Consider the following 27,329-nt stretch of genomic DNA (forward strand, 5'->3'; position numbering starts at 1 on the left):
GACGCGACTCGACATCGCTGTCAACCTCATCAGTAGCAACCTGATACATGCCAAATAAACAGGTGAAGCAAATATGTAGCAGTTGCAACTAATAATGAATATGAATCTAAAAAGATTCTGACGCTAATTCAAAACCCTATAGCGCAAAAAAAAGAGGGAGAGACCATAGAGCAAATCGATACAGGGCTATGTTGAATAAGGGAGAGAGGTGAATCGGATGTGAAGCAAATATGTAGCAGTTGTAACTAATACTGAATATGAATCTAAAAAGATTCTGACGCTAATTCAAAACGCTATAGCGCAAAAAAAAGAGGGAGAGACCATAGCGCAAATCGATACAGGGCTATGTTGAATAAGGGAGAGAGGTGAATCGGAACATACTTCCTCCCCTCGTCGACGATATTCTCGTCGAAGGTCGGCGGCGGCGGTTCAAAGATGAGTTCAACCTCGTCCTCGTCATCTAGGGGATGCTTCCCAAGAGAGTGGACCCATCTACCAACAGCATCAGATGCCGATGAGCGACCGATGGCCCGACCTTCGGCAATGGCCTCCGCTTCGTCTTTGGCATCCGCTGCGGCGATGATCGCTGCCGTTGCGGCCATGCGTGCTGCGGTCGCGGCTTTGGACGCCTCCTCTGCGGCTAAGGCCAGCCGCGCGGCTTTCGCTTTCGCTGCGTTGACGGCGTCGGTTGGGCTCTCCATCGGTGGAATGGGAAGGGGAAGTGAAGAGAGGGTTTTTTCCTAGTCCGTGGAGAGAGGGAGAAGTGTGGACATGAAATGGATAACTGACGATATTTCAAGATTTGGGAGACATAGCACGAACGGGTAGATGACAGCGCGTGGGTGCATTACCTCATACTGCCTCTGTCCTAGAAAGAGCGTACGTGTGGGTTTTCAAGGCATATTAAGGATTTTATTATTACCCACACACATTTATTTTGTACTTCTCTACAGTGTTGACCGTGCTACTACTATTTGTGTTAGTGCGCCAAAAACAAAATGTTATTTTCTAAGTGCCAAATTAATCTAGGGCGTTGGTTGTGAACCGGTGAACAAAAAAGAGATAGCCCAAAAGAGGAACACACCAAGGTACAAAAACTAGCATATATGCATGTTTCTATGTACATATATATGACCCTGGGTTTGTAGATAAAAAACATTCATATATGCGCTTACTATTAATATACATAAGTTTATGCTGATTCTCTTGGTTTAGGTATATATATGGTTAGGCATCACTACTAATTCAGAAAAAACAAAAATGTAACCCTTCAAGTGAAGTCATTTTAAGTGACCTAACAACTAAAATTCATATATAGGATTTGTATAGGAATTATGTAGGATTTAGATCACATGTGAATTTTCCCCACACTAGTTGTTTGATTCATAGGAACATATCCTATAGGAATCTTGCAGTGCAAATCCTATAAGAATAAAACATTAGGTCATACCTCATGGAAAATTTCCTTTGGCACAATCAAACACAACTCATCTTCCTATATGATTCAACTAGCCATTAAATCTCAATCCTATGTTTTTCATATTTCTATGGTTTTCCCATCCTATGAATCAAAGGAGCCTTAGGGCTTATATCTTTTTTTAGAAAGGCAAACTATGTTAAGATTGGCCAAGTTTTACGAAAAACCTTTAACATGCAAAATACAAAGTTGAGTCATTTCGTTTGAATCGGAGGGAGTACATTTGACGTTATGGTACTATTTGACAGCTGCTTGGCACTGTATTTTTTCGAACCAAACTTCCCCCTTCATGAAGCTTTTATTTTAGCTTCAGTGACTTGATACATCCATATATCTAGACAAAGTTGAGTCAATTCATTTGAATCAGAGGAGTACATTTGACTATATGGGTATTGTTTGACAAGCGCTTGGCACTTGTCTTCTTTTTGAACCAAACTGCCCCCTTCCACGAAGCTTTTATTTTGGGATAGAGCTTCACTGACTTGATACTTCCAAGTCTCACAGTGACTTGGTGCCACCATCCACCATCCATCTCAGATCCAATGTATGCGATCGACTTAGAATTTAAACTAAATAATTATTATAATTGCTCAGAAATATTTCAAGAACTTCCAGTTAATCGTGCATATTTCGATTTATATTTTGGTGAAGTTTCATTCGATTTGAATCAAAGGTTTGTGAGCAAATATATACTCCCTCCGGTTCATATTAATTGACTCTAATATGGATGTACTAGACACATTTTAGTTCTAGATACATCCATATTGAAGTCAATTAATATGAATCAGAGGGAGTATTTAGTTTAAACTAGTGCTCGTATACGTAAAAAGCTCTTTAATCACAAACTAATCGTCCGAGTGGGATGAAATATTCACAGATTTTAGAACAAGGCATCTACATTTTACTGGATTTTTTTCATAATTTTTGTTTTTAGGTTCGAAATAAGAGATAGTTTGGAACGTTGGATCTCAAATGGTTGGTAGATGGTGGCACCAAGTCACAATGAGATTTGGAGACTTCAAGTCACTGCAGCTCTGTCCTTTTATTTTGACAAACTGCAGAGCCGCTGGTGCATCTATGGTTGCGTAGGGCCGACGCCGTTTCTTAGCAAGGAAGTTCTTCCTATAAGTAGTAGTATCCATACTCCACTCCAAGGCATGTATAAAAAAAAGAACCCATCCCGTTCTCGTTTTCCCGATCACTCTTCTCTGAAGATGGAGGAGGCCCTCTTCTTGTGCCCCCTCTGCCTGCTGCCCTTCAAACCCCCCATATCCAAGGTCGCTCCCTTCCGATTTCATTCTTAGGTTCACCTGTGAGAAATGTCAATGACAACTGATGCCACGTACGTTGTTCCGTGCAGTGCAAGGGCGGTCATATGGGCTGTCGGCGCTGCGTCGGCGAGCTTGCGCCGAACCCGTGCAAGAAGTGCGAGCAGCCGGCGAGGTTGCCGCCGTCGAATCGATCTGGGGCAAGATTGCCGCCGTCGAATCGATCTGGGGCAATGGTCAAGTGCGTCGGCTGCCAGAGCTTGGTCGCCTCCACGGAGTCCTACAAGCACTATATCGCGTGCCCGCATGGTCCGTGCGGCTGCACAGAGGCCATCAATACCGGCTGCAGCTTCACCGGCCCGCCGCGGGAGCTCCTGGTACACCTCCAAGCATCCCACTCCATCCCAGTGTTTACGTTCCAGTATGGCATACCCGCCTGGTGCATAGTTCGTGTTCCGGTACAACCGCGGGGACACCTGTTCATCGGCAGTGGGGAAGAAGACGGTAGCGTGTTCGCCATCACCGTTGGCGCGCTCGGCCCGACCACCATTGTGTCCTGTGTGTGCATCAGGTCGGCCGCGTGCTTGTTTCCGATGTACAAGGCGCAGCTGGTGATTGGTCCGCCGGCGCCGGCGACGGCTGGGACCAGTGACCTCTCGATGGACACCTTGATGGCGGTAATCGAGCCGACGAGCTCCCCGACGCCTAGCTCGATCATGTTGCAGCAGCTCACTTCTTTCCTGGCGGTGCCGCCCGTTCTGTGAAGCAGAATGGAGGGCAGCGTGTGTTGCCTATCTGCGTTTGCATCAACAAGAGGGTTATACAATAATCTTCGTTTAGTCATACTGCAATGTAGTTACTCGAAGATCGGAGGGAGTAGTTTAGTTCGAAGTAGGGTTCGTTCGGATGTATTTTGGACTTGTATAGTAGTACTACTACTCCAGAACTATTAGCTAGCTAGTTGGAGTGCTAGAATGCAGCTCGGAGTATTATAGTATTTTGGCAGTACTACTAGTATATGTATGTGACTGCAAATTCAAACTAAAATGGAGTATTTCTTGCTAATGTTGTTCTTTTGGAGTCATCATTTTTTTCTGAACGTGTTAACTATGCTATTGTCTAAGGATTCGTTTAGATTTCTTTGGTTGAATTCATATTTCGTCTCTTCCTAATTTGGCAAAACTGCACTGTCATGGGCATTCTTACAAGGTCGCTGAAGTTTCGAAGTTTCTTAATGTATATTGCGTAGGGTGTACCCCCTTAACATGGATCTGTTGCATTTTTGGGTTGTATTTTTTTTTGGCAATTTTCAGGACCATAAAATAGCACGCCTTCAGTTGAAATTTGAATTAGTGGCCGATACTAGCATGGAGTAGTAAAGTTTTTTTGTACTCCCTCGGTCCCACCAAAAGTGTCTCACCTTTGTTAAAATTTAGATGGATAGATGTATTTTTTTTGGGTGTGCCTATGTCTCAGTTGACTGAGATTTTCTTAAGTCTCAGTCACCTCAGAAAAGTGCAACTGCAGTTCAAAGAAAAGTGCAACTCGGTCCAGTTGCACATTTCTGGTAGAAAAGTGCAATTGCACTTTTTTAACAGAAAAGTGCAACTCAAAGCACTTTTTTGTAAGTGACTTAGACTTAAGAAAATCTCAGTTGACTGAGACATAGCAAAACCGTTTTTTTTACAAAGTTGAGACAACTTTGGTGGGACGGAGCCACGGAGTCGTAGTTGATGGCGAGAAGGTTGATGCCTTGCTAGGTTGGTGTACGTTGCAAAAAGAACAAGGTTGGTGTGTATTTGTTTTATTTGTTCACCATAATACTGATATGGCCATCGATTTGATTAGACAACACAAGCCTGGTATGTTTCACTTATTTATTGTAGGAAGCACGATTAATATTCTGTAATGATGGGGCTACTCCTATAGTCCGTCTGCTCCTACTCGGGTGTCGGGTCACAGTCACACTCTCCTCTTTTTTTGAACACATTCACACTCTCCTCGAAACTGCAGTAGGCAGTATATGCATAAGAGGAGGAGCGTCTCGGTTCACCTCCGTCGTCTATCCCCACTCCGCCCAGCTTCCATAGCACGCGCCTGCGTCTCTGCCATGGCGCTTTCGCATCCTATCCAGCAGTGCCCAGTTTGAGAGCCTCTGTTCTCCAACTCAAACCCCCACCTGCCGCCATTGATCGCCATCTCTCTCCCAAAGTTCGAATCAGTAGATCTCCCAAGAAAATACCAACCCCATTGTACCACCTGCCTCATTGCGATGGCGAAATCGAGCAGGGTCTGTGGATCTGGGCTGTTTCACAAGGTGTTTACGGAAGGCCCCCTTGAAGTGCTCATCAGCCAGTGCGACGCCATCACCGCCACGTCCCTAGTCGGTTCCTCCAAAAGTATTCTTCAGTCAGCCAAATACAGTGCCACTCGGCCTGCTTCTCAGCCGTTTGGCCTTCCGTGTGTTCTCTGTTGTGACCCGGTGGATAAACCATGGGTGTTCAAGGAGGATTTGCCGGTGCACAGCAAGTGCAAACTACTGCCGCTGGACAGGTTCTCCTATGATGGCCTAATGCCACACGGTAAGGATGAGGAGCGGGCAGGCGCCAATGGAGATTGGATCGCCATGGTTGGCCCCGAAGGCAAGTGGAACCTCCTCAATGTCTACACTCATCGCAAGATTAAGCTTCCATCTTTGAGGAAGAAGTTGGAAACCACACGCAATCCACTTATATTCGAGTATCAGCATTCTGCTATTCAACTGCAGAAGATAGCTATTTGCCAAGTTCCTACAGCTGCTAGGGGGTATAAAGATTTCTCCCTTGTCGCAATCTTCGACTTTGCAATTGCCTACCTCCATGGCGAATATCCTCGTACATGGATATTTCTTGAAAACCAGTTTCAGTACGGCGCCATATACTGCGATGCAATTATACATAACGGACTTGTGTTCGCCGTTACTGAGCTTGGAAATGTTTATGCATGGGATCCTAATCAATTTGGTAACATTTCCTCCCTATCTTTTTTATATACGTAACTTATATAGTATTTCACCTCTTATTTGTTGAACTGTCTTGGCATCTTTTGGCTTAAAGGAATTCCATAGGCGCACACCATAACCCTCTTGTGGTATGGACATATTTAGAATTTAACATCTATAGGAATTTTAGTATGGTCTAATGTGCATGTTGTTCCTTAGGAAAAAGGCCCCCTAGTAATTAAGTTTCTTTATTATTACTCCCTAGAAAATTTAAGGTAGAGTAGAAATAGAATCAATAAAGCTGCCATGCAATATTGATAAAGACTTTCATTTGTTTATATTCCCCCGGTTCTAGAGAATAAGGAGTACTATATTCAAACCATCTAAAATTTGGACCAATATTTTGGGGAACATGTTTTTAATCCATATGAAGTTTTACCAAGATGTTCGAAATATATTTCAAACCATCTTATGTTCGACCATTATTTTTTAAAGTACTAGTATTGGCATCCCAATATCAAATCAATATCACTAGTAGATAAATCATGAAATATATTTTCATGTGACGTGCTCTTTCCTTTTTCAAGGTCCTATAGTGCTCCCTGCTCCATTCATTCCGCGGACGGCTGGATTTGATGGCTATGATGATTTTGACTCTAATAGTCGTACGTGGTGGCTGGCAAGATCTCAAGATCGTTCTAGACTTCTCCTGGTCTATGCACGTGGCGTAATGGATTTTGACGCTGACGGTGCTCCAATGTATTATTATGATAGTACCCCTTCTGTCCATTGCGGTCGCGCTGTTCACAGCTATTCGGGGTATACCTGCATTGTATTCTCGAATGACACTAGTCGGTTACTTCCAGCCAACCCGTGGGAAAGGGTTACTAATCTTAGAGACTATTCTATGTTCCTTGGGTTGAACTATCCGATTTTCATGCCAGTGGGTGGTGCAACATTTCCCCCAGGATATTTGACAAGAAGAAACTGCATCTACACCACGCCTCAGACCATTGGCTCTCAGTTTGACACATCACATCAAGAAATTTTCCGCTTCAGTCTAAATGGCTGATGGCGTGTATTTCACACGTTCGTTGGGCAACCCCAAGAGGAAGGTATGATGCGCACAGCAGCAAGTTTTCCCTCAGAAAGAAACCAAGGTTTATCGAACCAGGAGGAGCCAAGAAGCACGTTGAAGGTTGATGGCGGCGAGATGTAGTGCGGCGCAACACCAGGGATTCCGGCGCCAACGTGGAACCTGCACAACACAACCAAAGTACTTTGCCCCAACGAAACAGTGAGGTTGTCAATCTCACCGGCTTGCTGTAACAAAGAGTTAACCGTATTGTGTGGAAGATGATTGTTTGCAGAAAACAGTAGAACAAGTATTGCAGTAGATTGTATTTCAGTAAAGAGAATTGGACCGGGGTCCACAGTTCACTAGAGGTGTCTCTCCCATAAAACGAACAGCATGTTGGGTGAACAAATTACAGTTGGGCAATTGACAAATAAAGAGAGCATGACAATGCACATACATATCATGATGAGTATAGTGAGATTTAATTGGGCATTACGACAAAGTACATAGACCGCCATCCAACTGCATCTATGCCTAAAAAGTCCACCTTCAGGTTATCATCCGAACCCCTTCCAGTATTAAGTTGCAAAGCAACAGACAATTGCATTAAGTATGGTGCGTAATGTAATCAACAACTACATCCTTAGACATAGCATCAATGTTTTATCCCTAGTGGCAACAGCACAACACAACCTTAGAACTTTCTGTCACTGTCCCTGTGTCAATGCGGGCATGAACCCACTATCGAGCATAAGTACTCCCTCTTGGAGTTACAAGCATCTACTTGGCCAGAGCATCTACTAGTAACGGAGAGCATGCAAGATCATAAACAACACATAAGCATAACTTTGATAATCAACATAACAAGTATTCTCTATTCATCGGATCCCAACAAACGCAACATATAGAATTACAGATAGATGATCTTGATCATGTTAGGCAGCTCACAAGATCCGACAATGATAGCACAATGGGGAGAAGACAACCATCTAGCTACTGCTATGGACCCATAGTCCAGGGGTAGACTACTCACACATCACACCGGAGGCGACCATGGCGGCGTAGAGTCCTTCGGGAGATGATTCCCCTCTCCGGCAGGGTGCCGGAGGCGATCTCCTGGATCCCCCGAGATGGGATCGGCGGCGGCGGCGTCTCTGGAAGGTTTTCCGTATCGTGGTTCTCGATCTGGTTTTCGTCACGGAGGCTATTTGTAGGCGGAAGGGCAGAGTCGGGGGCCAGACGAGGGGGCCACACCATAGGGCGGCGCGGGCCCCCCCTGGGCCGCGCCGCCACGTGGTGTCGCCACCTCGTGGCCCCACTTCGTGTGTTCTTCGGTCTTCTGGAAGCTCCGTGAAAAAATAGGCCCCTGGGCTTTGATTTCGTCCAATTCCGAGAATATTTCCTTACTAGGATTTCTGAAACCAAAAACAGCAGAAAACAGCAACTGGCACTTCGGCATCTTGTTAATAGGTTAGTTCCAGAAAATGCACGAATATGACATAAAGTGTGCATAAAACATGTAGATAACATCAATAATGTGGCATGGAACATAAGAAATTATCGATACGTCAGAGACGTATCAGCATCCCCAAGCTTAGTTCTGCTCGTCCCGAGCAGGTAAAACGATAACACAGATAATTTCTGGAGTGACATGCCATCATAATCTTGATCATACTATTTGTAAAGCATATGTAGTGAATGTAGCGATCAAAACAATGTGTATGACATGAGTAAACAAGTGAATCATATAGCAAAGATTTTTCATGAATAGCACTTCAAGACAAGCATCAATAAGTCTTGCATAAGAGTTAACTCATAAAGCAATAATTCAAAGTAAAGGCATTGAAGCAACACAAAAGAAGATTAAGTTTCAGCGGTTGCTTTCAACTTGTAACATGTATATCTCATGGATATTGTCAACATAGAGTAATATAATAAGTGCAATAAGCAAGTATGTAGGAATCAATGCATAGTTCACACAAGTGTTTGCTTCTTGAGGTGGAGAGAAATAGGTGAACTGACTCAACATTGAAAGTAAAAGAATGGTCCTCATAGAGGAAAAGCATCGATTGCTATATTTGTGCTAGAGCTTTGATTTTGAAAACATGAAACAATTTTGTCAACGGTAGTAATAAAGCATATGCATCCTGTAAATTATATCTTATAAGTTGTAAGCCTCATGCATAGTGTACTAATAGTGCCCGCACCTTGTCCTAATTAGCTTGGACTACCTGGATTATCACCGCAATACATATGCTTTAACCAAGTATCACAAAGGGGTACCTCTATGCCGCCTGTACAAAGGTCTAAGGAGAAAGCTCGCATTTGGATTTCTCGCTTTTGATTATTCTCAACTTAGACATCCATACCGGGACAACATAGACAACAGATAATGGACTCCTCTTTTAATGCTTAAAGCATTCAACAACAATTAATTCTTTTCTCATTAGAGATTTGAGGATGTTTGTCCAAAACTGAAACTTCCACCATGGAACATGGCTTTAGTTAGCGGCCCAATGTTCTTCTCTCACAATATGCATGCTCAAACCATTCAACTCGGAGTAGATCGCCCTTACTTCAGACAAGACGAACATGCATAGCAACTCACATGAAATTCAACAATGAGTTGATGGCGTTCCCCAGTAAACATGGTTATCGCACAACAAGCAACTTAATAAGAGATAAAGTGCATAATTACATATTCAATACCACAATAGTTTTTAAGCTATTTGTCCCATGAGCTATATATTGCAAAGGTGAATGATGGAATTTTAAAGGTAGCACTCAAGCAATTTACTTTGGAATGGCGGAAAATACCATGTAGCATAGGTAGGTATGGTGGACACAAATGGCATAGTGGTTGGCTCAAGTATTTTGGATGCATGAGAAGTATTCCCTCTCGATACAAGGTTTAGGCTAGCAAGGCTTATTTGAAACAAACACAAGGATGAACCGGTGCAGCAAAACTCACATAAAAGACATATTGAAAACATTATAAGACTCTACACCATCTTCCTTGTTGTTCAAACTCAATACTAGAAATTATCTAGACCTTAGAGAAACCAAATATGCAAACCAAATTTTAGCATGCTCTATGTATTTCTTCATTAATGGGTGCAAAGCATATGATGCAAGAGCTTAAACATGAGCACAACAATTGCCAAGTATCACATTACCCAAAACATTTATAGCAATTACTACATGTATCATTTTCCAATTCCAACCATATAACAATTTAACGAAGGAGAAACTTCGCCATGAATACTATGAGTAGAAACCAAGGACATACTTGTCCATATGCTACAGCGGAGCGTGTCTCTCTCCCATAAAGTGAATGCTAGGATCCATTTTATTCAAACAAAACAAAAACAAAAACAAACCGACGCTCCAAGAAAAAGCACATAAGATGTGATGGAATAAAAATATAGTTTCAGGGGAGGAACCTGATAATTTGTCGATGAAGAAGGGGATGCCTTGGGCATCCCCAAGCTTAGACGCTTGAGTCTTCTTGATATATGCAGGGGTGAACCACCGGGTGCATCCCCAAGCTTAGAGCTTTCACTCTCCTTGATCATGTTGCATCATACTCCTCTCTTGATCCTTGAAAACTTCCTCCACACCAAACTCGAAACAACTCATTAGAGGGTTAGTGCACATTATAAATTGACATATTCAGAGGTGACACAATCATTCTTAACACTTCTGGACATTGCATAATGCTACTGGACATTAGTGGATCAAAGAAATTCATCCAACATAGCGAAAGAGGCAATGCGAAATAAAAGGCAGAATCTATCAAAACAGAACAGTTCGTATTGACGAATTTTAAAATGGCACCATACTTGCTCAAATGAAAATGCTCAAACTGAATGAAAGTTGCATACATATCTGAGGATCATGCACGTAAATTGGCTTAATTTTCTGAGCTACCTACAGGGAGGTGGACCCAGATTCGTGACAGCAAAGAAATCTGGAACTGTGCAGTAATCCAAATCTAGTACTTACTTTTCTATCAACGGCTTAACTTGGCACAACAAAACACAAAACTAAGATAAGGAGAGGTTGCTACAGTAGTAAACAACTTCCAAGACACAAAATGAAAACAAAGTACTGTAGGTAAAATAACACATGGGTTATCTCCCAAGAAGTTCTTTCTTTATAGCCATTAAGATGGGCTCAGCAGTTTTGATGATGCACTCGCAAGAAATAGTATTTGAAGCAAAAGAGAGCTTCAAGAGGCAAATTCAAAACACATTTAAGTCTAACATGCTTCCTATGAAGAGGAATCTTGTAAATAAACAAGTTCAAGAAGCATAATGCAACAAGCGTAGAAAGATAAAACAAGTGTAGCTTCAAAAATTTCAGCACATAGAGAGGTGTTTTAGTAACATGAAAATTTCTACAACCATATTTTCCTCTCTCATAATAACTTTCAGTAGCATCATGAGCAAACTCAACAATATAACTATCACATAAAGCATTCTTATCATGAGTCTCATGCATAAAATTATTACTCTCCACATAAGCATAATCAATTTTATTAGTTGTAGTGGGAGCAAATTCAACAAAGTGGCTATCATCATATATAGGAGGCATATTGTAATCATAAAAGAAAATTTTCTCCTCAATGCTTGGGGGACTAAAAAGATCATGCTCATCAAAGCCAGCTTCCCCAAGCTTAGAATTTTCCATAGCATTAGCAACAATGGTGTTCAAAGCATTCATAGTAATAACATTCCCATTAGCATGCATATAAAGTTCCATGGGTTTTTTAATTCTCTCTTCAAACACATCATGTCCTAATTCAAGATAAAGTTCATAAAGATCTCTCATATTTTTGTTGTTTTCCATTATGCTTAACTAGTGAAATAAAAACATGCATGATATTAAGTAAAGTAAAACAAGTAACTAATTTTTTTTGTGTTTTTGATATAGCAAACAAGATAGCAAATAAAGTAAAACTAGCAACTAATTTTTTTGTGTTTTGATTTAGTGCAGCAAACAAAGTAGTAAATAAAACTAAGCAAGACAAAAACAAAGTAAAGAGATTGAGAAGTGGAGACTCCCCTTGCAGCGTGTCTTGATCTCCGGCAACGGCGCCAGAAAAAGAGCTTGATGGCGTGTATTTCACACGTTCGTTGGGCAACCCCAAGAGGAAGGTATGATGCGCACAGCAGCAAGTTTTCCCTCAGAAAGAAACCAAGGTTTATCGAACCAGGAGGAGCCAAGAAGCACGTTGAAGGTTGATGGCGGCGAGATGTAGTGCGGCGCAACACCAGGGATTCCGGCGCCAACGTGGAACCTGCACAACACAACCAAAGTACTTTGCCCCAACGAAACAGTGAGGTTGTCAATCTCACCGGCTTGCTGTAACAAAGAGTTAACCGTATTGTGTGGAAGATGATTGTTTGCAGAAAACAGTAGAACAAGTATTGCAGTAGATTGTATTTCAGTAAAGAGAATTGGACCGGGGTCCACAGTTCACTAGAGGTGTCTCTCCCATAAAACGAACAGCATGTTGGGTGAACAAATTACAGTTGGGCAATTGACAAATAAAGAGAGCATGACAATGCACATACATATCATGATGAGTATAGTGAGATTTAATTGGGCATTACGACAAAGTACATAGACCGCCATCCAACTGCATCTATGCCTAAAAAGTCCACCTTCAGGTTATCATCCGAACCCCTTCCAGTATTAAGTTGCAAAGCAACAGACAATTGCATTAAGTATGGTGCGTAATGTAATCAACAACTACATCCTTAGACATAGCATCAATGTTTTATCCCTAGTGGCAACAGCACAACACAACCTTAGAACTTTCTGTCACTGTCCCAGGTGTCAATGCAGGCATGAACCCACTATCGAGCATAAGTACTCCCTCTTGGAGTTACAAGCATCTACTTGGCCAGAGCATCTACTAGTAACGGAGAGCATGCAAGATCATAAACAACACATAAGCATAACTTTGATAATCAACATAACAAGTATTCTCTATTCATCGGATCCCAACAAACGCAACATATAGAATTACAGATAGATGATCTTGATCATGTTAGGCAGCTCACAAGATCCGACAATGATAGCACAATGGGGAGAAGACAACCATCTAGCTACTGCTATGGACCCATAGTCCAGGGGTAGACTACTCACACATCACACCGGAGGCGACCATGGCGGCGTAGAGTCCTCCGGGAGATGATTCCCCTCTCCGGCAGGGTGCCGGAGGCGATCTCCTGGATCCCCCGAGATGGGATCGGCGGCGGCGGCGTCTCTGGAAGGTTTTCCGTATCGTGGTTCTCGGTACTGGGGTTTTCGTCACGGAGGCTATTTGTAGGCGGAAGGGCAGAGTCGGGGGCCAGACGAGGGGGCCACACCATAGGGCGGCGCGGGCCCCCCCTGGGCCGCGCCGCCACGTGGTGTCGCCACCTCGTGGCCCCACTTCGTGTGTTCTTCGGTCTTCTGGAAGCTCCGTGGAAAAATAGGCCCCTGGGCTTTGATTTCGTCCAATTCCGAGAATATTTCCTTACTAGGATTTCTGAAACCAAAAACAGCAGAAAACAGCAACTGGCACTTCGGCATCTTGTTAATAGGTTAGTTCCAGAAAATGCACGAATATGACATAAAGTGTGCATAAAACATGTAGATAACATCAATAATGTGGCATGGAACATAAGAAATTATCGATACGTCGGAGACGTATCAATGGCGAAGACCACCAAAGCATCTCTTTCTCAAGCAGCGGTCCAGGGGCCAACTGGCATACGGGGTTTTGGTTCATCCCAAGCTACACCAACGCGTTGGACTGGAACAAAGACAATCAGAGTTAGGGATATTTATGTAATAGTAGGATCATACTACTAGCTAGCTCAGTTGGTCTTGACTCCTATTTAACTATTTATAGCTAATGGACTTAGGTGATTAACTGATGCTATTTGCATGAACCGAGGTGCTTCTTTTAATTTGATCAAATACGGTCTATGCACATGCATGGTTGTTTGGCTGTTTCAGTGTCCCTAGAGGCATACATATATACTGTTATTTAGCAATCTTTATTACAGTACAAAGGTCTTAACCTCATGGTTCACAGAAAGTATAAACGTAGATCAACCATCTAAACATAGAAGACATTCTAGTGTATGATTCTTACATATACACATCAACATCCTATCAGAAAATCTTAATGTGAATTGTACTGGCTGTACAAACCCGTGCATCATTCTCTAGCCGGTTGCACCCAAAAACCAAATCGTGGTACTTCATAGTTGACTGTATGTAGGACAATATACAGATCCAATGCGAAGCCATGGGTATCACCTGCATGACAGAACCATATTTCACATGGTTGGAGGTACTCCATATGGCATTTAAAATCATTCCTTGTCCTTCATATGGCCCTAAAAATAGTACAGTTGGATTTGTGGGTTTTAATTTTTTATTAACACACTCAATTGATTGCCCAAACATTGATTAATAATATTATTAAGGGGTGTGATGTTGAAAGCCATAAGAACAATGTGCCAAACAATCTTTGCTAGCGGACGGTAAATGTATACCCATCAGAAATAATCAGCAGACGTGCATGTTTCTTTGGTCAGAATAACTGCTGCACCATCTTAAAAGTAAATGGCATGACCATTTATTTGATTTGATAGCGTGCAGCTAGATGGCGTACATTACTATCTCTACTTCCTTGGGTCGCCCAAATTTGGAGTACTAAAAGCAAATCCTGGTGATTCATTTGACAAGACAACACAGATGCGTCCAAATTTCTCCGCCCATATTATTATAGTAATATACGAAATCTGGAGTGCGTTGCCTCGTTGCCTTCCAAGAGAAGCTGCATTCCTTGCCAAAAAAGAGAGAGAGGCTGTATTTATAACTACCTCACCGGCCGCCACTAGTACAAACCATCACTCCCTCTCCACCTCCACCTCCATCTCTTCCCTAGTAGCTCCACCTCCATATCGGCGACGGACCACAATCGCGCGGCTTCGACTTCCTCTTCGACGGCGGCGGTGACAGAGGCGTGAGGCACCTTCTCCGCGGCGCATCACTCATCCTCGTCCCGCGGCAACAATGGCTGTATGTGAAATCACCATACCCTTGTGTATGGTAGAGATGATGATTGATACGTCTCCAACGTATCTATAATTTCTTATGTTCCATGCCACATTATTGATGTTATCTACATGTTTTATGCACACTTTATGTCATATTCGTGCATTTTCTGGAACTAACCTATTAACAAGATGCCGAAGTGCCAGTTCCTGTTTTCTGCTGTTTTTGGTTTCAGAAATCCTAGTAACGAAATATTCTCGGAATCGGACGAAATCAACGCCCAGGTTCCTATTTTACCCGGAAGCATCCAGAACACACGAGAACCGCCAGAGAAGGGAGGCAGGGCCACCACACCACACCCCGGCGCGGCCTAGGGGGGGGCGCGCCCCCCTAGGGTGTGGGCCCCCCTTCGACCTTCCTGCGCCGCCTCTCCGCCTATAAAAAGCCCCTGGATCAGAAAACCCTATACCGATTGACGAAAACCACGAAAACCTTCCAGAGCCGCCGCCATCGCGAAGCCAAGATCTGGGGGACAGGATCTCTGTTCCGGCACGCTGCCGGAGCGGGGAAGTGCCCCCGGAAGGCTTCTCCATCGACACCGCTGCCATCTCCACCGCCATCTTCATCACCGCTGCTGCTCCCATGAGGAGGGAGTAGTTCTCCATCGAGGCTCGGGGCTGTACCGGTAGCTATGTGGTTAATCTCTCTCTATGTACCTCAATACAATGATCTCATGAGCTGCTTTACATGATTGAGATTCATCTGAGTTTTGTATCACTACTATCTATGTGCTACTCTAGTGATGTGTTATTAAAGTAGTTCTATTCCTCCTGCACGTGTGTAAAGGTGACAGTGTGTGCACCGTGTTAGTACTTGGTTTGTGCTATGATCATGATCTCTTGTAGATTATGGAGTTAACTATTGCTATGATATTATTGATGTGATCTATTCCTCCTACATATGCATGAAGGTGACAGTGTGCATGCTATGCTAGTACTCGGTTTAGTCTGTTGATCTATCTTACACTATAAGGTTACTAAAACATGAACATTATTGTGGAGCTTGTTAACTCCGGCATTGAGGGTTCGTGTAATCCTACGCAATGTGTTCATCATCCAACAAAAGTGTAGAGTATGCATTTATCTGTTCTGTTATGTGATCAATGTTGAGAGTGTCCACTAGTGAAAGTGTAATCCCTAGGCCTTGCTCCTAAATACTGCTATCGCTACTTGTTTACTACTGCTGCGTTACTACTGCTTGTTTACTGTTTTACTGCGTTACTACTGCTGCAATACTACCACCATCAACTACACGCCAGCAAGCTATTTTCTGGCACCGTTGCTACTGCTCATACTTATTTATACCACCTGTATTTCACTATCTCTTCGCCGAACTAGTGCACCTATTTGGTGTGTTGGGGACACAAGAGACTTCTTGCTTTGTGGTTGCAGGGTTGCATGAGAGGGATATCTTTGACCTCTTCCTCCCTGAGTTCGATAAACCTTGGGTATCCACTTAAGGGAAACTTGCTGCTGTTCTACAAACCTCTGCTCTTGGAGGCCCAACACTGTCTACAGGAAAGGAGGGGGAACGTAGACATCAAGCACTTTTCTGGCGCCGTTGCCGGGGAGGAAAGGTAAAAGGCACTCATACTCCGGTTCCAGGTAAAGTACTTTTCTGGCGCCATTGTGTTTGTGCTCGAAGCTATTTCCTTTAGATCCTGCAATTGCATCTTTTTGTTTCTTGTTTACACTAGTTTGGCATAATGGACAACAATGAGCTTCTTGTTCTATTTCCTGATTTAAAACATGGATTGTTTGATGCGAAAATTAAAAAACCTATGAAATCTTCTTTGCATGCTGGTAGTAATATTAGTATGAACGCTTTGAACACCATTGTTGACAATAATATAGAAAGTTCTAAGCTTGGGGAAGCTGGTTTTCATGATATTTTTAGTCCCCCAAGCATTGAGGAGAAAATTTTCTTTGATGATACTTTGCCTCCTATTTATGATGATAATGATACTGGTCTTTTAGTGCCGCCTACTATGGAGAGTAAATTTTGTTGTGATTATACTATGCCTCCTACACTTGATGAGAATAATAATGATAGCTACTTTGTTGAATTTGCTCCCACTACAACTAATAAAATTGATTATGCTTATGTGGAGAGTAATAATTTTATGCATGAGACTCATGATAAGAATGCTTTATGTGATAGTTATATTGTTGAGTTTGCTCATGTTGCTACTGAAAATTATTATGAGAGAGGAAAATATGGTTGTAGAAATTTTCATGTTACTAAAACACCTCTCTATGTGCTGAAATTTTTGAAGCTACACTTGTTTTATCTTCCTATGCTTGTTACTTTGCTCTTCATGAACTTGTTTATTTACAAGATTCCCTTGCATAGGAAGCATGTTAGACTTAAATGTATCTTGAATTTGCCTCTGGATGCTCTCTTTTGCTTCACATACTATCTCTTGCGAGTGCATCATTAAAACTGCTGAGCCCATCTTAATGGCTATAAAGAAAAGAACTTCTTGGGAGATAACCCATGTGTTATTTTGCTACAGTACTTTGTTTTATATTTGTGTCTTGGAAGTTGTTTACTACTGTAGCAACCTCTCCTTATCTTAGTTTTGTGTTTTGTTGTGCCAAGTAAAGCCGTTGATAGAAAAGTAAGTACTAGATTTGGATTACTGCACAGTTCCAGATTTCTTTGCTGTCACGAATCTGGGTCTACCTCCCTGTAGGTAGCTCAGAAAATTAAGCCAATTTATGTGCATGATCCTCAGATATGTACGCAACTTTCATTCAATTTGAGCATTTTCATCTGAGCAAGTCTGGTGCCATTTTAAAATTCGTCAATACGAACTGTTCTGTTTTGACAGATTCTGCCTTTTATTTCGCATTGCCTCTTTCGCTATGTTGGATGAATTTCTTTGATCCACTAATGTCCAGTAGCATTATGCAATGTCCAGAAGTGTTAAGAATGATTGTGTCACCTCTGAATATGTCAATTTATATTGTGCACTAACCCTCTAATGAGTTGTTTCGAGTTTGGTGTGGAGGAAGTTTTCAAGGGTCAAGAGAGGAGGATGATATAACATGATCAAGGAGAGTGAAAGCTCTAAGCTTGGGGATGCACCCGGTGGTTCACCCCTGCATATATCAAGAAGACTCAAGCGTCTAAGCTTGGGGATGCCCAAGGCATCCCCTTCTTCATCGACAACATTATCAGGTTCCTCCCCTGAAACTATATTTTTATTCCATCACATCTTATGTGCTTTGCTTGGAGCGTCTGTTTGTTTGTTTCTGTTTTTGTTTTTGTTTGAATAAATTGGATTACATCATGCTTGTGTGGGAGAGAGACACGCTCCGCTGGTTCGTATGAACACATGTGTTCTTAGCTCATAGTATTCATGGCGAAGTTTCCCTTCGTTAAATTGTTATATGGTTGGAATTGGAAAATGATACATGTAGTAATTGCTATAAATGTCTTGGGTAATGTGATACTTGGCAATTGTTGTGCTCATGTTTAAGCTCTTGCATCATATGCTTTGCACCCATTAATGAAGAAATACATAGAGCATGCTAAAATCTGGTTTGCATATTTGGTTTCTCTAAGGTCTAGATAATTTCTAGTATTGAGTTTGAACAACAAGGAAGATGGTGTAGAGTCTTATAATGTTTTCAATATGTCTTTTATGTGAGTTTTGCTGCACCGGTTCATCCTTGTGTTTGTTTCAAATAAACCTTGCTAGCCTAAACCTTGTATCGAGAGGGAATACTTCTCATGCATCCAAAATACTTGAGCCAACCACTATGCCATTTGTGTCCACCATACCTACCTACTATATGGTATTTTCCGCCATTCCAAAGTATATTGCTTGAGTGCTACCTTTAAAATTCCATCATTCACCTTTGCAATATATAGCTCATGGGACAAATAGCTTAAAAACTATTGTGGTATTGAATATGTAATTATGCACTTTATCTCTTATTAAGTTGCTGGTTGTGCGATAACCATGTTTACTGGGGAACGCCATCAACTCATTGTTGAATTTCATGTGAGTTGCTATGCATGTTCGTCTTGTCTGAAGTAAGGGCGATCTACACTGAGTTGAATGGTTTGAGCATGCATATTGTGAGAGAAGAACATTGGGCCGCTAACTAAAGCCATGTTCCATGGTGGAAGTTTCAGTTTTGGACAAACATCCTCAAATCTCTAATGAGAAAAGAATTAATTGTTGTTGAATGCTTAAAGCATTAAAAGAGGAGTCCATTATCTGTTGTCTATGTTGTCCCGGTATGGATGTCTAAGTTGAGAATAATCAAAAGCGAGAAATCCAAATGCGAGCTTTCTCCTTAGACCTTTGTACAGGCGTCATAGAGGTACCCCTTTGTGATACTTGGTTAAAGCATATGTATTGCGGTGATAATCCAGGTAGTCCAAGCTAATTAGGACAAGGTGCGGGCACTATTAGTACACTATGCATGAGGCTTGCAACTTATAAGATATAATTTACATGATGCATATGCTTTATTACTACCGTTGACAAAATTGTTTCATGTTTTCAAAATCAAAGCTCTAGCACAAATATAGCAATCGATGCTTTTCCTCTATGAGGACCATTCTTTTACTTTCAATGTTGAGTCAGTTCACCTATCTCTCTCCACCTCAAGAAGCAAACACTTGTGTGAACTGTGCATTGATTCTTACATACTTGCTTATTGCATTTGTTATATTGCTTTGCATTGACAACTATCCATGAGATATGCATGTTATAAGTTGAAAGCAACCGCTGAAACTTAATCTTCTTTTGTGTTGCTTCAATACCTTTACTTTGAATTATTGCTTTATGAGTTAACTCTTATGCAAGACTTATTTATGCTTGTCTTGAAGTGCTATTCATGAAAAGTCTTTGCTATATGATTCACTTGTTTACTCATGTCATATATATTGTTTTGATCGCTGCATTCACTACATATGCTTTACAAATAGTATGATCAAGATTATGATGGCATGTCACTCCAGAAATTATCTGTGTTATCGTTTTACCTGCTCGGGACGAGCAGAACTAAGCTTGGGGATGCTGATACGTCTCCAACGTATCTATAATTTCTTATGTTCCATGCCACATTATTGATGTTATCTACATGTTTTATGCACACTTTATGTCATATTCGTGCATTTTCTGGAACTAACCTATTAACAAGATGCCGAAGTGCCAGTTCCTGTTTTCTGCTGTTTTTGGTTTCAGAAATCCTAGTAACGAAATATTCTCGGAATCGGACGAAATCAACGCCCAAGTTCCTATTTTACCCGGAAGCATCCAGAACACACGAGAACCGCCAGAGAAGGGAGGCAGGGCCACCACACCACACCCCGGCGCGGCCTAGGGGCGCGCCCCCCGAGGGTGTGGGCCCCCCTTCGACCTTCCTGCGCCGCCTCTCCGCCTATAAAAAGCCCCTGGATCAGAAAACCCTATACCGATTGACGAAAACCACGAAAACCTTCCAGAGCCGCCGCCATCGCGAAGCCAAGATCTGGGGGACAGGATCTCTGTTCCGGCACGCTGCCGGAGCGGGGAAGTGCCCCCGGAAGGCTTCTCCATCGACACCGCTGCCATCTCCACCGCCATCTTCATCACCGCTGCTGCTCCCATGAGGAGGGAGTAGTTCTCCATCGAGGCTCGGGGCTGTACCGGTAGCTATGTGGTTAATCTCTCTCTATGTACCTCAATACAATGATCTCATGAGCTGCTTTACATGATTGAGATTCATCTGAGTTTTGTATCACTACTATCTATGTGCTACTCTAGTGATGTGTTATTAAAGTAGTTCTATTCCTCCTGCACGTGTGTAAAGGTGACAGTGTGTGCACCGTGTTAGTACTTGGTTTGTGCTATGATCATGATCTCTTGTAGATTATGGAGTTAACTATTGCTATGATATTATTGATGTGATCTATTCCTCCTACATATGCATGAAGGTGACAGTGTGCATGCTATGCTAGTACTCGGTTTAGTCTGTTGATCTATCTTACACTATAAGGTTACTAAAACATGAACATTATTGTGGAGCTTGTTAACTCCGGCATTGAGGGTTCGTGTAATCCTACGCAATGTGTTCATCATCCAACAAAAGTGTAGAGTATGCATTTATCTGTTCTGTTATGTGATCAATGTTGAGAGTGTCCACTAGTGAAAGTGTAATCCCTAGGCCTTGCTCCTAAATACTGCTATCGCTACTTGTTTACTACTGCTGCGTTACTACTGCTTGTTTACTGTTTCTTTAAGCATTACTGCTGCAATACTACCACCATCAACTACACGCCAGCAAGCTATTTTCTGGCACCGTTGCTACTGCTCATACTTATTTATACCACCTGTATTTCACTATCTCTTCGCCGAACTAGTGCACCTATTTGGTGTGTTGGGGACACAAGAGACTTCTTGCTTTGTGGTTGCAGGGTTGCATGAGAGGGATATCTTTGACCTCTTCCTCCCTGAGTTCGATAAACCTTGGGTATCCACTTAAGGGAAACTTGCTGCTGTTCTACAAACCTCTGCTCTTGGAGGCCCAACACTGTCTACAGGAAAGGAGGGGGAACGTAGACATCAATGATGTGCGGATAAAATTTTATTGGCGGTTGCTCATCCTTGTTTGAATATTTGGTGTAGATTCACATCTAGGGCAGGGTGTCAAGCGGGGTGGGTAGCGGGCTAGCTAGTTTCAGTGCGAGTGCTTTAAATCTGCTCTAATCTCAACCACTATTTGCTCTAATTTTCTGCTTTGCGGGACGATTCGCGGACGCCGCTTGCAACCCTAATCTAGGGTATTGATCCTAGTTTAGTAGACTACTAGGATTTACATGCCAATTTGTTTTTAGACTAGATCCGGATATTTGTCAATACTACTACGTACTTCTTCCGTTCGTATTTAATTGACTCTAGTTGAAAGCATCGACAGTTCATTTTCTTCTCTCCCTCGCGTCGACTAATTAAAACCGAACAGAGGGAGTATTAGGAATCCATGTGCATCCGTACTACCAGTAAGGTATTGCGTTGTTGCAGAGGCTCAGTGTAATCAATATCTTTCGATATTAATATACTCACTTTATCAGAAAATAAATTAGTAATCCATGTTCAAACTTGCTAGTTTGATCGACGTTTGATGATGATTTGTGAGGCCATGTATGGGCCTAGTTTGTTTTGCCTGGTGGTCAGTAGGCTGATGATTTATTTTTTTGCTTGGTCGATCTGTGGTCGTTCCATGGCCACTGCTGATTAAGCATTACTAGAATCAACAATTTTTTGCTTGTCTGGTGATTGGAAGTGTATGCGCTAGCACCATCGCACGATGATTAGTCTTAATGGAGATGCAGATGTCGATCAAGAGGGAGAAACATATCTTGATCATGCATTTCTCACGAGGTTACTTGGTGATTGGAAGTAGAATCCACAATTTGTTGTGCAAACTTCTCAACATATGCATATATTCAATGAATTGGCTTTATGTGATCAATAGTACTTCTTATTGCAGATGGATGGAGGGGAAAGAGCGAAAAAACCGATACTTAGTGAGATGACTTCTCATTCTGTGACTTCTGATATCCCAGATAACAAGGTAAATATATAGAACGACGATTCGTAGGTGATAAAAGCAGAATCCACAATTTGCCGTGCAAACTTCTCAACATATGCATATATTTGATTAATTAGTTTTATGTGATCAATAGTATTACTTATTCCAGATGGACGTAGGGGAAGGAACGAAAAAGCGGATGCTATGTGAAATGACTTCTAAATCTGTGTGTTCTGATATCCCAGATGACAAGGTAAACATATGGACCGACGCTTGTTTTGCCGCTGCTCCTGTTAGATGGCTAGATGCTCTGGTCTAATTTCTGTTCATGTGCTTATTATTGCAGAAACATAGAGTTGAAGAAAACTCTATATTGTCTGATGACAAAGGTGAAATGGCATGCCGCCTTTTAAACCTCCGACGCCACCTTGTTTACCGTCTATGGAGACCGATGCACTGGACCTGGTACCGATGAGCCTATACCTGTCATCATCGTGCCACATGAAGAAGGTTGTGGATTGGGTTTACCCCTGCTGTAGAAAGCGGTGGTGCAGCTGGAGCTGCTAGTGTAGAGCCTCTAGTGAACGGTGTCGTGCCACGGGAATTCTCTCGAATCGGAGCAAAACGGTTTACCTATTGTCAAGACCGATTTAAGCGGTGCTGATGCTGGAGTTGCTACTGATGATCCTGCACCCGAAGGAGGTTTTGTATTGGTAGAACCCGTCATGACTATGCCCACAGTACTGACTGGTGGTGGACCTGGAGCTGGTAGGGTAGAGCCTCTAGCGAAAGGTGTCATGCCACGAGAATCCTCTGAAGTGGATATTGGTGGTTTACCCTCTGTAGAGACTAGTGGTCTACCTAGAGCTGGTATTGTAGAGATTTCAGCAAACGGTGCTGTCACACCCGACTCCTATGAACTGGAGCATGTACCTGATGTGCCTTCTGTAGAACCTGACGCACCTGTAAGTAGTGGTGATGATTCCGCTGAATCTGATCAAGAAGGATCTGCATCTCTAGGACAAGATGTCAGTTGTCATTCACCTGAACCTGAGCTGAAGTCAGCAACGGTAGCTTATATAGCACGGACCGTCCTTCAAGCTCTAAAGATCCAGTTGGGTGGTTCACAGGACCAGCTACTCCAAGCCATTGTCACTACAAAAGACCAGCCAGCATGCTTCGTCACCTCCTGCATACTGTTTGACAAGCTGAAGCACTGCAACTGGCGCATTGTTCAATCCCATCAGCATGGAGAGAGGAGCTATGTTTATGTCAAGATGATTCATGCTGATTTGGTAAGGTTCCATGATAAGATGTATGGGTGGGGTGAGGCAAGAGCCACATTTTGCAGCATTCACACAGTCTTCGCTCTTGAGCCAGACCCCATGGATGCTTACCCAGTGGTGCAGCTGTCCTGACTTGATATATGTTTTATGATCAGTATGCTGCTGTCGTGGAACTGTGATGTGGAGCTACCTTTCTTATGGTTTCTAGGCTTTTGGTTTCAACATGTATTATGGAGCTTACCTTAGGACTTTCGCATGCGTTTGGCTGTTGACCTGTAATGTTTGTGGTTGGTTGTCTAATCTACTTGGCACAATCACATTGCAAAGGCAAATGTTCCTTTTCTCTTTAATTGTTATTATGACTTATGTGTTATAACCAGGCAAGAATATGCAATCTTGGTTCTCTGACCGATATATATGTACACACAACTTTTGTTCACATAATAACACTTACACGGGAAAAGAGTAGCTTTCTCTGTTGGACAAACACCAAACCACAAAAGGGTAACAACACAATATCCAAACTAGGTACGGCACCTGTTGAGCATACATGACTTTTGGTGTAAAATCACGTTAACCAACACTAGCATCATCTTGTTCTTTGCAAGGTGCTATGCTTATCAGTCTAATCCCAATACACCACCTACTTCAGGTGGCACGATGATGTCAAGTGCAGGCTCACCAGTACCAACTCTCTTGCATCAGTCTCCATTGAATGTACGCCACTGCTGCAGTAGACACCATTAGCAATGCAAGCTGAAGGTGTTCTTATCCTCATATCAGGATCACATAATACAGGTGTCAAGCTTCATGCACTAGCCAACACAATAAAAAGTCCGAACTAGGATAGCTAGGAAAAAAACATGAAGATCTTTTTTTCGAATCCCACGCTGAACATCTTTTTTTTAACTAATTAGGTAAGCTCCTGCTGACAAACATATTACAGCAACTCCAGCAGTGGCTCTATATTTTGGCGCTGTGGGCTGAATGGCTGATGCTGCGCATGGAGCCGGCAATAGCTTCACCGGAAGCTGCAAACTGTGGCAGCCAAATGCAGGGCTGAAACAGCGTATTTTCAGAGGCGCTATAAATGCAGCGCCAAAAACAGAATATAATGAAAAATAGAGTGCAGTAAAACAGAAGATCAAACAAAGACTAGAAATAGACATAAAATAGGATAAAATTAGCTTGATAGATACTCCGTAGTTCATATTTTTACAAAGTAGTGCGATAAAACTAAACTAAAACTCGACATCTGACGAGTCCGGTGTCGTGCCCGACACCGGATCCGACGAGAAGAGGTCAATCCAACGGGGGTCGTCCTCGCCAATGGTGGTCGGCCCGGCGAGCTGCGCTTCGATGAAGGCCCGCTTCGTCGCCTTCTCCGCCCTCCGTCGTGCGCGGTCCTCCTTCTTCGCTGCCCGCCTCGTCGCCTTCTCCGCCCTCCGTCTGCGGAAGTGCTCGTTCTCGGCGGCAACGTCCTCGGGGAAGCGGGCCGCCCACTCGCGCGCCGCGCGCTCGTCCCGCTCGGCGATGCGCAAACGGCGCTCCGTCTCGCGGCGGCGGTGCTGTTCCTCCTGTCTAACGATGTACGGCGGCGGCGCGAGATCCTCGGCCTGCTGGCGCATCCACACGTCATGGAAATTCATCGACGATCGCGGGCGCCCGAGCCGCCACGCCACGGCATCGTACGCGCGCGCGGCCTCGTGCGCGGTCTCGTAGGTGCCGAGGCCGATGCGCTCGCCGCCGTCACGTATCTCCGCGTAATACGTACCTTTGGGCGCGCGCGGACGCCGCGGTACCCCGTGCCCGAGACGCGGCAGTGCCGCGAGCTCGACGCGAGACGAGGCATGGCGGCGGCGGTGGAAGCGGAGCCGCGGCGGCGATATTAGGCGCAGATGGGCAAATTTCAGCAACCCGTGTCCATCTTTTTTTTTTGGCAGGATTACGCCATGTACCACCTTCCAATTAGAAAATAGTATTGTTCAGCCTTCCCCTGTTGGGCCCAATATTTCACTTTGGGTTGCCAACGGCCATCTACATGGTAATTGCTCTCGGCCTACTTGCTCCGGCTGTCGAAGCCCAATAACTACAAATGGGCCTTTCTGCTCATGCAATTTCGGCCCTTTTCTAATGAAACACAGATCCTATGAATGGCAAAAAAAAAAAACGCAGAGATTCTACATAAAAGTTGTTTTTATTTATTTTGAATTATTGGGTTCCAATTTTTGAAACTGCTCATGCCCAATATGAAAATCCTTGTTCGCTCCATACCCACATGGATAACGGTATTTTTAATAATTCATAAAGTGGATTTGAAATTTAAAACATATCCTAATAATTCCATGATTTAATCTATCAACTTGCAAGATCTTGGAGAGAAAAAACTTGTATTAGTCTGCAGAATCCTCACCGTTTCAAAGGCGGCAGTGGATCAAAAGAAAAAAGGAAGTAGCCAGAAATTAGGGGTCAAAAATAACTCCAAGAAATGAAACTTTTATTGTTCATAGAGGATGACATGCGGGACCCATGAGCCAGCAGCTTACTCAACGTTTCAAAGGCGGCATGAGATCGGAAGAAAAAGGCAAGTGACCAAATATCAGGAGCCAAAAATAATCCAAGAAATGAAACTTATTGTACATAGAGGATGACATGCGGGTCCCATTTTGCAGCAGCGGTTTCAGCGTTTCAAATGCGGTTTGAGATCAAAAGAAAAAGAAAGTAGCCAGAAATTAGGGGGTAAAAAAACTCCAAAAAAAGAAAGTTGATTGTACATAGAGGATGACATGCGGGTCCCATGAGTCAGCAGCTTACTCAACGTTTCCAAGGCGGCAGGGGATCAAAAGAAAAAGGAAATAGCCAAAAATCAGAGGTGAAAAAAAAACCAAGAAAAGAAATTTTATAGTACATAGAGGATGACATGCGGGTCTCATGAGCCAGCAGGTTCCTCAACGTTTTCAAAGGCCGGTGGGGATCAAAAAAAAAAGGCAAATAGCCAGAAATTAGGGGTAAACAATAAATCCAACAAAGGAAAGGTTTATTGTTTATAGATGCTGACATGTGGGACCCATGAGCCAGCAGCGTCAAGGCAAGTGACCAAAAATCAGGGGTAAAAAAATCCAAGAAAAGAAACTTTATTGTACATAGAGGATGACATGTGGGTCCCATGAGCCAGCACCTTACTCAACGTTTCAGAGGCGGCTTGAGATCGAAAGAAAAAGGAAAGTGACCGAATATCAGGAGCTAAAAATAATCCAAGAAAGGAAACTTTTATTGTACATAGAGGTTGACATATGGGTCCCACTAATACAAGCTCTTTCGCTCGAAGATCTTGCAAGTTGATTGTACATAGAGGATGACATGCGGGCCCCATGTGTCAGCAGCTTACTCAATGTTTCCAAGGCGGTAGTGGATCAAAAGAAAAAGGAAATTGCCAAAATCAGAGGGTGAAAAATAAATCCAACAAAGGAGAGGTTTATTGTCCATGGAGGCTGACATCTGGGACCCACGAGCCAGCAGCGTCCTCTACGTTTAGAAGGCGACTGGGGATCGAAAGAAAAAAGGCAAATAGCCAGAAATTAGGG

The sequence above is a fragment of the Lolium perenne genome, chromosome 6 (genome assembly GCF_019359855.2).
Source record: "Lolium perenne isolate Kyuss_39 chromosome 6, Kyuss_2.0, whole genome shotgun sequence".
NCBI lineage: Eukaryota > Viridiplantae > Streptophyta > Magnoliopsida > Poales > Poaceae > Lolium > Lolium perenne.